This window comes from Anopheles maculipalpis, chromosome 2RL, assembly GCF_943734695.1.
Source record: "Anopheles maculipalpis chromosome 2RL, idAnoMacuDA_375_x, whole genome shotgun sequence".
Lineage (NCBI taxonomy): Eukaryota > Metazoa > Arthropoda > Insecta > Diptera > Culicidae > Anopheles > Anopheles maculipalpis.
Window position 1 is genome coordinate 52,431,982 of NC_064871.1, and position 13,491 is coordinate 52,445,472.

General features: G+C 41.6%; 2 protein-coding genes and 1 pseudogene across 2 annotated transcripts in view; 1 reads left to right on the plus strand and 2 right to left on the minus strand.

Moving 5' to 3' along the window:
* Nucleotides 1-10,483, plus strand: part of LOC126558385 (uncharacterized) — a 125,586-nt pseudogene extending 115,103 nt beyond the window's left edge.
* Nucleotides 1-13,491, minus strand: part of LOC126557136 (double-strand-break repair protein rad21 homolog) — a 435,365-nt gene that overhangs the window by 270,209 nt on the left and 151,665 nt on the right. The window lies entirely within an intron of this gene.
* LOC126557093 (protein Peter pan) overlaps nt 1-13,491 on the minus strand; it is a 326,012-nt gene that overhangs the window by 145,710 nt on the left and 166,811 nt on the right. The window lies entirely within an intron of this gene.

Here is a 13,491-nt window from a genome sequence, read left to right on the forward strand (position 1 = left end):
GGTATGATTGGGACCATTGTTTTTCATCCGCTCAATTTACGACAGCTTGTAAGGCCGTATGTTTATCCGAGTTTCAATCCCGCAAGGGAAAGGTATATCTCGATGGATTCACTACAACACATTTAAAGAAATCTGTTACGTACATTTATCTCACACGATTTTCGTATCACACTAAATATAAAACACCCAATGCATTTTCTATTGATAAGCGTAAATTAACGATTCTGGTAATTGAAAATACGAACATTTTTGCATGTAAACAACAATTTACAATCCAAAGCAATCATTCATTCTCACTCACTCACTCATATTGGCCTGCTCTTTTAAAGAGCATGTCGACGTGACATGGCCCGGTCAACAATAGATCTCCAGGAAACTCGATCCCTGGCTGCAGCTTCCCATCCATGTAGGCACCCGATCTTCGACAGGTCTTCTTTCACCTGATCCAGTCAACGAACTCGCCGTGCTCCCCGACTCCTCGTGCCGAATTGGGGGTCGCTGTCGAATACCTTCTCGGCGGAACATGAGTCCGGCATCCTCATAACATGCCCCAGCCATCGTATCCTGCCGGTCTTTGCTACGGTCAGGATGTCCGGTTCTCCGTATAGCTCAGCAAGCTCGTGGTTCATCCTTCTCCTCCACACTCCATGCTCGAACACACCGCCAAAGATGGTCCGGAGGATGCGACGCTCAAACACACCAAGAGCGTTTGCATCCTCCGCTCGGATGGTCCAAGATCCGTGGCCATATAGGACCACCGGGCAAATCAGTGTGCGATATATCTCACATTTAGTGCGGTCTCGAAGTCTTCTGGATCTTAGCAGACGGTGAAGGCCGCAGTAGACACGATTCCCCTGGACAATGCGTCTCCGGATTTCGCTGCTGACATCGTTATTCGAAGTTACGACCCAAGTCCCGAGATAGCAGAACTCCTCTACTACCTCGAGGTTGTCGCCGTTGACTAACACGCTGCTTCCCACCAGGGCTCTATCACGATCAGAGCTTCCAGCAAACAGGTATTTCGTCTTCGTCACATTGATCATCAATCCAATTCTTGCTGTCGTCACGTTTCAGTTGGGTGTACGCCTCACGTGCCTCGGATATCGTTGTCTAGCCCGCGCTTCGTATGACACCTTCCAATGATATATTGAACAGTAGACCGAGGAGAGTCCGTCCTTTTGCCTCAGACCCCTGTGAGATTCGAACGATTCTAACTACATGTTCGATACTCTCATTCTGCAATGCACCCCGTTTAACAGCCGGATCAGCATTCTAGGAAAGTGGTACCGCTGCATTATGATCCATAGCTCATTCCGATCTATGGTATCGTAGGCCGCCTTGAAGTCGATGAACAGGTGGTGCGTAGGGATCTGGCGCTCTCAGCACTTCTGGAGGATCTGTCGATGAGTGAAGATTTGGTTGGTGGTGGATGTGCCTCCAACAAACCCCGCTTGGTAGATGCCGACGAAATCTGTAGCAAGGGGCAAGTCTGCAGAGCAAGATCTGGGACAGGATCTTATAGGCGGCAGTAAGGACTGAAATGGCACGAAGGTTCGAGCATTCCAGTCTGTCGCCCTTTTTGTAGATTGGGTGAATGACGCAGAGTTTAAAATCCTCCGGTAACTCTTCCTGTTCCTGGATTCTCTTGATCAGCTTGTGCATTTCGACGGTAAGCTTTTATGCTGCTTGATGGCGCTGGCAACCTCATCCAGAGATGGCGGAGGCACTTCGTCTTCTGCACTATTGCTGTCACTGATGTTGTTGCTGTTGTGTTGCTGCTGCTGCTGTTTTCTTGTTCTGCTACTCGCATCAATTTCTCCTGTCTCTGCTTCGAAGTAGCACTTCCACCTTTCGATCACCTTCCGCTCGTCTGTCAGGAGGTTTCGTCTGCAATAATTCATAGAGGGGATAATAAACATGCGGCCTTACAAGATATCTTACGATCGGGTGGATGAGAATCAATGCTTCCAATCAAAAATCTGATGCATGCATTTAAAAATACACACAGCCAGTCAAAATGCGGCAAATGAAACCCTGTATTACATACATATGTATGTATGTACGACCGTACGCAAAAGTACAGAGGATTAAAATCCGAAGTGATAGGAGGTCACATGGTTGTATCGATAAAATAGGCCGAAATTACTTCACCACGTTGAGATTAACAAACTTCACTAATGACAATGCGCCCTGTGGACCGGTGCGCCGTTTTGTTGCAAGACGTGATGATCGTTTCTGTAGATGTTCCAAATGATGCTGGGGCTAAAACCTTCTGCATAACATCGGGCTTATAGTACGCACTTATTTTCACATTTTTCTCAATTCAAAATAATCGGAGCTTCTCACTCCTGGGTACGGTCGACAAACTATCACGGACGTAAGATTCTGAAACCGAGGAACCAGCTGTTGCAAAATAAACAGTTTCACATCGGAAAAGACGAAGTATTTATCAGCGTCCCGCGACAATATCTGTTCCGTTATCTCCGTTATCCCGTGAATCTTGAATTGCTTGAACGGGTTGTATTCCAGGTCCTTTCGTCATGATAATGGTGTAGGCAATTTTGATCGACAAAACTAAGTCAGCAGCGGTCTTGCGGATCGAGCAATTTGTTCCTTGACCAAGCCCGTCTGTCGGTACCGACGGATGGTGGTATAAAAGAAATTTAATGTTCTTCTTCTTCTTTTTGGCTTAACTATGGCTTACTAGACTATTCCCGATACCACGTAGTTAGATACACGAGGGGAGGGGGGGAGGGGTCCGAATGGGATTTGAACCCCGGTCCTGTCATATGAAAACCGGCGCCGTTGTCGCCTGTAGCACCGGGCCGCCCCTAGAATGTGGAACTGGAATGTGGTGCCGATATTTGATTTAAATTTTATTATTTTAATAAATTCTCTCTTATGGCTCATTGCCTTATGGTCAACACCGCTTGTGTTGATTTACTACAAACTTTAAATTTCGTCAAGACATTTTCAGCGTGAATTGTGCCTTATCCCGGAAAGGCTCGTTTTTCCGTGAATTTTATCTTTCAAAAACTACACTAAGTCATCGTGCTTAGTACAAACACTGTTGACAACTAAACGATAACGTACGTATCCGTTTGCCTACATGTGAGGCTAAAGCTGACATCAATACCAAAACACAGAATTCGAAGTTATTGAAATTTAGACCAATAAAGTCGAGTCAGCACGCAGTGGTAAGTTCTTCATTGGATCGATTCCATAAGTTTGGCTCAAAAATCTTAAGAAGGACACCAGATCGCTGTCTCAAATTTAAGAATTGAATGCTCCAAACTTAATATACTTTTCTGGGCATCAGAGCCTTGGCTCTCTAAAAACCGTCTTACTGGAGTTTTGTGGTTATATTTTTTTAAATTATCTGTAAATTGATTACATCTGGTAGAAAAGAAATTTCCTTGCTAAGCTTGTTGAGAATATTCTTTAATTAACGTTTTCAAACGCAAATTAATCAACCTTCAATATAATTCTATAATTTTGATTAGCAAATGATTCCCGCTGGTATATAAATAAATGTATCAATTGCAATCGTGTCAATTCATCTTCATTCAAAATGGCTCGATAGTGTAAGGTTTTGTATGGATGCTGACAAATTTGCGAACCCTCCCACCCTAGGCACCACGGATGTTGGCACAGTTCAGATAGAAGCGTGTTTCCTGTTCCCTCAACGACAATTCCTCATTTTAGCTTGATTTCCGGTGGTTCTGCCACAAAGGTTCGTACCATTTCCGTTTCCTCCGTGCTCAAAAACCAAAGAATAAATGATGATCGATCTCCAAAGACCGAACACCGATTGCTTGTCGCATCAGGCTAGCAGTTTGCGGCTGCACGACGAACTTTCCATTGGTACACGGATTTGTTTCGCAATGTATCGAACTTCCGGGAGTATAGCGCGCGAAACACCACTTCAACACGTCAGGAACGTTGTGGAAATGGAGGCGCCTGATGTTCCGTAAGTCAATCGTGGCGCCGAATGCACGGAACAAGTTCTTCGTGTGGACCCCTCCCCACGAAAATCCCCGTAATGTGACACATTGTGCAATCCGCACTGAGATTTTATCTTTTCATTCTTTTTAGCACGTTCTTCGCGACACAGACCGTACTGTTGCTTTTTACGCTGGTACCACCACAACTACTACACCGATGTCAACGGATGGTTCGGATCTGTTGATTGATAGTGATCATTATGCTTTTTAATAGCAAATAGACGAAACTTTCTCAACCCTACCTATTTGAGATGTGTTTTTGGTTTTTGTTTTTATTTCACCGCTTTTCTTTTGCACTGGGACACGTACACTTGTGCTTGGCGTCTTTCTGCTTTTTTGGTTTGTTTTTTTTTTGTGCCTTCCGGTGTGAAATTTCGCTTCGCGTCTTTATCTGACGCTTCTTCATCGACCCAATGGCCGCTCGTTTGGAACCGACGAACTAACTTTTACCCGTGAAAGAAACTTTTAGCCGTTTTCAATCCTCTTTCTCTCTAGTGATGGTGATTGCACGGTGATGACGACAGCGCTCCTTACGGTGCTTGGCAAAGTGGCCCCGGTTATGGTTACTTCACGTTACCGACGCTCTGTGTGGATAGGAAAAAAATCTGTAGCACGGACATAAAAAATAACGGTCAATTAAATTTAATTAAAGATGCTTTCGCCCCGGAAGATTAACTTGATTTTATGGGTTTAATATTAACTTAGGACGGTGAGGATCAGTTTTTGGCAAGGATTCAGTTTCCAGTTCGCGGGAAAGGATGGCAGTTTTGGTAACCGCTCAGTGTTCACACTGTTCTAAACATTACTGGCGTGACGCAATCATGTTTTGTTGGCTTATTTGTTATGGTGACAGCATGCAAGCATACAAACCAGTCGTTGTTTGGCTCCGCTCACCACGCTTGTTTACTTTACTTTACAACGAGATCATGTGATTGAACTGTGGTGAATCAGTATAACGAATGCTCAAACAAAATAATAATACTTTTTTTCATTCAGACTGTTTTAGTCAAGCCATCTCTAGTCAAAATTTGTGGCCTACCCCTTTTACAAGGGGTTGTAGGCCACTGCTAAAACAAGAAGTACAATAGAATCGCGTGTAACAAGTGAGTTTCGAGGCACATATTGCAAATTGAACCTAGTTTGAGTAATGGTGTTGACGTGTTTGCTTTAAAAAGGCATAGAAAATTTTGTGTGTTTTGATCCCCCTTTAAATGTAAGGTATAATAAAATGTATCCTGCCTAGTGTATCCATGAAAATCCAACTTTTCCCATGAAACAAATAAACCCAAAAACCAACCTCAATTGCCAAAGTACCCTAAACCAATTTCACGTCATTGGGAAAAGCATAATAGAACCTGAGCATTACAAAAAATGTCTCGACTTTTCAATTTCTTTAGAGCGATAGCAAGTTGGCAGAAATGATAATTGTGTTGTTAAGCTGTGTTAAGCATTAAATGTCTTCAACTGCGCTCCTTCTCAGGCTTGAAAGCTAGTAGACGAAAAGCGAATACAGTTAGAGGCAAGATATTTCAGTGGGCCAGCGAAGGTCCTTCGACAAATCAGAAAGCTCCAACTGTGCACGCACTGTATGTGGGCACACCTTGTATCCTCAAAAGTTGCTATGCTGACCGTTTTTTGTAGCGTCCAACAAGCCGAAAGGTAATAAGATGAAGCATCAATAATCGTTCGTTCGTCAACTTTTCAATACAACACACACACATATTAAGTGCGGTGCTGGGGAAAGTATTTGAACGATTTCCACACTAAAATTGGACGATAATCTACTGGAACCAAGACACACACACAATCCCCACATCTTTAGAATAGCGCGCGCAAGATATGTTTACTATCCACCTACAGAGAGAGCGTTGGATAACCCCTTTAGCTGTAATAATCTCAAGGCGGTTCGGTAGTATAATGCTTTTCTTTCCTCGGAAAAGCAGTTTGGAATGTTTTGCTGTAAACGACCGTCAGCCAAGTCGTACGCCAAAGTTACCAAATCATTTTACAAGATTCAGCAAGTTTAGCATAAAATTATTGTACTAATCTCAGGGGATTTATGGCGATTTGTTGAAATAGTATAGCCATTCCTTACAGTTACCATAAACGGACGGTAGGTCCTTCCAGTTCCCGGTGCTTGGCGGTGAACCGTTGTGGCTGTGGGTGGATAAGCCGCGGGTGAAACGGGCAGAAAAACATCTAGCGGAAAATTGCATCCATTTTCGCAAAGTATTTCCCCTTCGAATTTTCACTAAACCCGGTTGTTGTGGTGGCTAAAGGGGCTCGGGAAAGGCTGGAACTGGTTGCGATGCGCGAACGAACGCTAAATTTATTACCAAAGGAATGTGGTAAATGTGGTTGAACGAGGTGCCGGGAAAAGATGTGCTCGAACGTTAAATGGCCGGTAAAAGGGCTGGATCCTTTCGTTTCACCCCAAATGAGATCTTGATGGAGAGATAATAGCAACTGGGGAATCCCCAAACTTGGGATGAGAAAAAAAGGTTATTACATAGTTTTTTTCAGTCCCATTGCAACGATCAGACCTGAAACTAAACGCCCTAAACTATACTTAATATCTAGGAACACTAAATAGATAGCTCTGTATTTTATTTATTTCATGAACAACTGCTTGTCTGTAACAGTTCTGTAATCACACAAACAAAGACTCTACCTTTAAAGGCATGAAATTGGGAGACACTTCCTTCAGTAATATCTATGATTATCGATGGTGTGGCTTTTTTGAGGTGAGAATTTTTTTTTATACATCGCTGCCACGTACACGATCTACTCTGGGTGGTAATCGATTGTAGTTTTTTTTTTCATTCCAATTGGATTTTTTTTCTTTATTCACATCTTTATTACATGTGATTAATACTACAGCTATATTCCTTTTCCTGTCCTGTCGAACGCAATGATGTGTAATATATCTGCTAAAAATCTCACTACACGGACGTTCGGGATAATTTTGACAGTCACCTACGGAGAAACAAACAAAATTTGTATGGCAAAATTAATCATCGGGAAAATTTTTTGTTTTAGAAATAGTAGCTTACCATGTATTTTATTCATTTTATTCAAAAAATCATCCCTGGCGACAGTTTCGCGGGGTAGGGCCGCGAAAACGGACCTGAGCTTCGCCTTGGTGTTGCTGGAGGTTCTGTTGGTGTCCCGTTCCACCGCGCCCCACACGAAATAATCCATTGGATTAAGATCCGGGAAGCTGGGAGGCCACACATTCGGCGCGGTGAAGTCGTTGAAATTGGCCGCCAACCACTTTATCGTTTTGGAGGCTGTATGGCACGGAGCGGAATCCTGCTGGAACACGTACTGTCTGCCGTTGGCCACTCTCGTGATCCAAGGCTTTACGACGGTGTCCAGCATGGAAATGTATCCGTCCGCGTCCCCTTCCGATGACACACAGGAAAACACCATCACCGTCTGGGGGAACTTGGTTTGCGGCACCCGTGGCTCGTCCGCCGGGCAGTAAACCAGCCACCGGTTGTTCTGGGTGTTAACCGTGTCGGCGGGTGGCGCGTCCGGCGCGGATCATCATGATGCATGTGATCCGCTTCCACAATGTACTCTTTTTTGGCATTTTTTTATCACGGGATGTTTTCGCTGCTTGTTCCGTACACTTTTAGCTGTCGAATGACGTATTGCTTGTTTTCCTATGCCAACTCAATCACGAGTTATAAACAAAAATGTAACTGTCAAAATTATCCCGAACGCCTATATTATCCATTATCTACATATATTATCTCGCATGTCTATGTCCGATAGCCAAAGTGTTTGAAACAATTATCCATTCCCATCTTCTGTATGTTACTCGTTCTTCCATCATTCCTCAACAACATGGATTCATGCCCAAAAGATCAACTTCCACTAACCTGATGTGTTTTACCTCTTACCTTTCGTCTCAACAGGATACGGTTTCTCAGGTTAATGTCGTTTACACCGATTTCAAATCTGCCTTTGATCGTATCCCCCACTCACTCCTCATTTCCAAATTATCTTGTCTTGGCATCCATACCTCCTTACTTGCCTGGTTCCTTTTCTTCTCCCTTTCCTTCAGGTGCAGACGTACCTCAAGGAAGTGTCTTAAGTCCACTTGTTTTCTTAAGTCTTAAGTAACTTGTTTTCTATATCCATGATGTCAGTACTGTCCTTCCACCTGATTATTTTCTCTGTTTTGTTGACGACTTAAAAATCTTCTGTAAAAATCTTCTTCTGTCCGACAAAATGTAGCGTTATTACGTTATTACGTTATTCCCTTGACCAGGTTCTGGTTGAGCGTGTTTCGGTCATTAAGGACTTGGGCATCTTGCTCGACACAGGGCTCAATTTCTCACACCAGATTGACTCCATAATCTGCAAGTCGAGGAGAACTTTTGGTGTACTTAAACGTGTGGCCCATGACTTACCCGATGTTTCTTGTTTGAAGACTTTATTCTGTTCACTGGTCAGATCAATGCTGGAGTGTGGCTCGGTTATCTGGTCCCCGTCAGCTAGAATCCACATTGATCGGGTGCAGAGGTCCTTCACCAGGTTTGCTCTCTGGAAAATTCTTGGCGATCGATCCTCTGCTCTGCCCTGTCACGAGGACAGATACCGGTTGCTTAGTCTTGCGTTGCTTGAAGATCGCCGTTCTATTTTCCAATCCTCATTTGTTGCCGCACTTCTCCTTGATTGCATCGATGCCCTTACTTTGCTCATGAAAATCCCTCTATATGTTCCCTCCCGCGCCCTTCGAAATCGTACCCCAATTTTTGTTGCCTTACGTGCCTTCTGCGGTGGGCCATCCAATCCTCTCCTTATTGAACTCAAAATGTTTAATTCCTCGTCCCATCACTTTGGTTTCAACATATCCCATACCATTTGGTTCAACATACCTGTTTTCCGTTCCCGGGTGTGATCCACTTCGTAATCTTTCCTTCACTTTCCTATTTTCTGTTTCCTTTTTTTCCAATGCTGCAACTTGTTCTGCGTATCGTTTAGGTTTAGATTAGTTTAAGATTAGGTATTAGACTACTTGTATAGCCAAGGGCAAACATATGAAATACATGAAATGAAATGGAATGAAATGAAATGAAATAAGATCGAAATTTAACAAATAACAGATATTTAGCCAAGAAATGGGCAAAAATAACACTCCTAGCATTTCCGAGCAAGCACCAGACAAAACAATAAACAATAAAATAAGAACAGGAAACACGATCGTCAAAACAATATCCATGGAACAAATTCCAGCTACAAATGCTACTGATTGCAACTGAACTTTATTATTGCGATAAAAAAGTCGGTTTTGCTTCCATACAACATCAAGTGAAAGTGATTCAATTTAAAACTAAGCATTTTTCGAGTGAGCCAAGAAAACTTGTTTGATCAAGAACCTTAAGTGCTTGATGCAACACCGGATGCGATATGAAAACAATAATTATCAACTCGAAACAACTTAACTGAAATAACAGAAACTGTTTTTTTTTAATTGAATATCATAAACTATTTTCAGTTAAACGAAATGTGATTTTAACGTCAATATTAAAAATAACGCATATATCAGAAAATTAAGGTTTGACATTTTGTACGGGCAGAATCGAACGGACCACCATCTCGTTTCATCGAGAGCTTCGAGATCTCCCCTACCCAAGGGGAATCTGTTTCCATATTTCTATGATCGCCTACGATTCGTATCGTAATACCGATTTGAATGCTTTTACCTCACTCGAGCAATGTGATCGCGTGCGCCGCCGATGACGTGCGTGCGATCATATTACAGTGGTTCGACTTAGCATTCTGTTTACGGAAGTTTCTCATATACCTATCCCTTCAGACTCCTCAAATACCTAACTCTTGGATTAAAAAACGTCAGAAAACAACAACCGCAAAAAAATATTCATTTTACAAAAAGAATTTTCTGTTTCAATGTCTTTCCGTAATAATGTTTAGTCTGCTATACTATAGTAACTCTCAGAGACAATTCTAAGCGGACAGCGACCAATTCAAAGAAATGTTATTAAGTATTTAATCAATAACGGAATGTTTGTTTAAACAACCAACTTATAATAACCAATATTTCACAGATAAAAGCACTCTTTAAGCCTCGACGGATTGAAATGGAAATTTCGAAGAGCATTTCGATTACTTTGTGTAGTTAAACATCTTTATCTTCACATTTAAATTGTCTATTTCTTAAGCGAAATTGTTCTTTGAAAACTATTAATATATTTATTGATATATATTAATCACATATTAAATTAATCAATTATTCTAAACATGTATTCCCTGTATTCAGATTAATATCATTCGCTTGTTTCATATTCCCTTCTCTCCCACAGTTACATCCCCCAACGGTGCCACCACACTAGCCGGAAGCATAGAATCTCGCCGGCAACAGCTACTCCTGCACGTTTTAGGAATTCTTGTGATACTGACCGTAATACACTCGTACCGATCGAACGCGCTGATCCGATAGCTTTCACCGGTTGTTACCCACTCGTAATGCTCTCACCATAAGACGACTGCATCATGAGCGAGAATGTGTCGGTGTGAATGCGGAATTTAGAATGACCGTGACGCGGAAGCGAATACTAGTGAAAATGTCCACCGACAGTGTATGCGCGTGTATTGCATTTCCTGGTCAGATCCTGGCTACCGTGTGTAGATCGCTCGTACTACTCGAAGGATGATGGCCACAAATGTCATCGGAATTCTGTGCTTTGCCCTGAGAGTGCTAGCGCCATTCCAGTAAACAAGAGCAAGAGAAAATAGACGTTCAAAGCGGTCGGGCGCTGATAATGAAGTACTTTAAATCAGGCGAAAAAAATGTAACACAAATAGGAGAGGGGGGGGTTAGATATGATGTCAGTGTAAGTGTATTAAGGATTAGATTTAAACTAAGGCTTAAAAACGAAACATAAACAGCGTAGAGAGAAAAGAGTGACAAATCCAACTTCCCGCAACAACTGACCGGGAATGTAATGAAGTTGACTGAATGAAAAGCGTATGAATGAGCGCATGGTTCGGTTCGGTGGGTGCAGTGCAGTAGGAGTGTAGAAAATCAATTAGCAGAAAGGTAACACAAAAACAGGCAGCAATGGTGACGGGATACTAATTGGTAAAATTATGACAACCTTTCGTACGAGATTTACAAAGCAGACAAAAGCAACAGCAACATTACTGGTGTGAAAGAAGTGAAACATAGAAGCATTCGCTCGCACGCGAACAGACGTCCATACTCTGGATAGTGGGGAACTTTATTTATTGTTAGATTTATTATTTCTATATAAGCACAGATGAGTTGTGAATTTTACACACTCAAGCGTGGACTAAAAAATGGGGCGCAAATGTTCGCCCCAGTAGTTGTGAATTATTTAGGCAGCGCATAGAACCATTGTGAATCATTAAGCAAAAAAAAAAAACAGAGCAGAACAAAGCATAACAAAACACTCCGCATCATGTAGTTCGCTACATGATGCGGCAGAGGGCAAGGAGAGTGAGAATGATGTAAAAAAATCAACAACTCGTATATACATATAAGCGTACTAGGAAAGCTTCAAAGGTGGATGTGTGAGGGCAGACCAGGTTAGGGGTACCTTGCCACCAGTCTGAGTGAGTCGATTCGTTTGGAAAAAAGCTCCTTTTCCAGTTCGCATAGCAAAAACAAAAACTTATATAATTAGATTACGTACGTGTGCGCCATACATCGGTTACAAGGGTACGATGCCATAAGCAAGCAAACCGAAAGAAAAACAAAAACAAAACATTGATGTACAGGTAACGGTACCGGTTAACCCAAGGTAGAAGGGATGTCAGAGGGTAAATAAACTTAAAAGTCTATAAAATTAGGTAAAAAATTAAAACCACTGCTGCCACGGTCTGCACCAACAAACAGGCAGCTCTGCGAAAAGATTTGTTGTGCCAGCCAAGCCTGGATGGGCTGAGAAAATTGTTTCGGCCCTTGAAGGGTATGTTTGAACATACACGCATACACACACACACACTCGTACAGCTATGACTGAAACACTTGTACTACTGATAAGCCGTCACCTTCTTCTTCTGCTACTCGAGACACTTCAATACACACGTCGTGCAAAACTCAAATGGCGCACTATCGCCCAAGGGGTGACGACGAACCCGAGTAACAAGGCCGAAGAGCTAAGAGGCAAGGATAATAGCACAACCTTCTCGAAGGTAATTAAGGTGAAAAGAAAACCGACAGACATGCGGATACGGATGGGAAACCATATTGCAATATCCACCTTACGAATGTCGGAAGCCGTTCATCGTGCGTCACTTAATTACCAACGCAGTGAGTGATGTTCGGTCAATGCGTAACCAAAGCGAACCGTACACACACGTGCACACAAAGAACTTCTTCAGTCAGTAATTGGCATTGGTAGCAGCAGCAGCAGGATGACAAGACAATGGACGATAATACCGACAAATGATGCTGAAGCATGGTAAAAAGGATGGTTATTGAAAGCCAAGGTAGATAAGCTTGCCAACTTGCCAGCTTCATGGTAATATTCCGCATATTGTTTAACTTATTAAACATTTGTGTCATACACTGATACCACTAGCTACAGCCGCATCTTTGTTTTTCAAACAATTAGTTAATTCGATGCTATTTTCTATTTATACGCATATTTCATTTTATTAGAAATGTTTAGGTAAAAACAAGATTTTTATAGCACATATTCGGGTCACAGGTTTGGGATTTTGTATGTTTTATTTATCTATAACATTGTTCAATATGTTCACTTCAATTTAATACCTGTCTAACCAGTCAAACTACTTTTACAACATCTTAAGAGATTTTCATATGGTTCAGATGGCGCAATTTCGTGGCATTAGAATATTTCCCACTAATACACGACCCAACCATTGATACCCTGGCTAGCTAAGCCCCGTTGGATAGAACAAAACTTGTAAACAAAATAGTTGCAATTCACGTAAAAGAAAAGAACTTTATTACGGCAATTTAATTTATTATGTTTTTAGATGTCCATGTTTTTAGACTTTAGTACCTTTCTTTTAGCACCTTCGATAGAGGCTACAAAAGCCTATCTACACAACAGCAAAAATTAATCATTTTTATCATATGAGATGAGCAGATGAGTTCCCATAAGAACAAAAAAGTTTAACAAATGACGCAATGAACCATGCTAATTTTTTACTTATTTTTTAGGTCGAATAACATTTGTATTAGAATGTCAACCAGATCAATAAATTATTTTTATTTATTTTATTTAAAATTGTCATACTTTTTTAACAACCTAATGGTTTACAATATAAAGATATTTTATCCCATTTGAGTGTTATTGTATCTACTACCGACCTATGGTTTGGATGGTATATTTCTAATGATTTTTAATCGATTATGATTTTATTTTTCTATCCTAAAATGTTTTTTATCATACTTTGGGGGGAAAAACTTACTTACTTTAGCGCTTAAATTGCTTACAGGAAGCGATTAGATTATGACGGC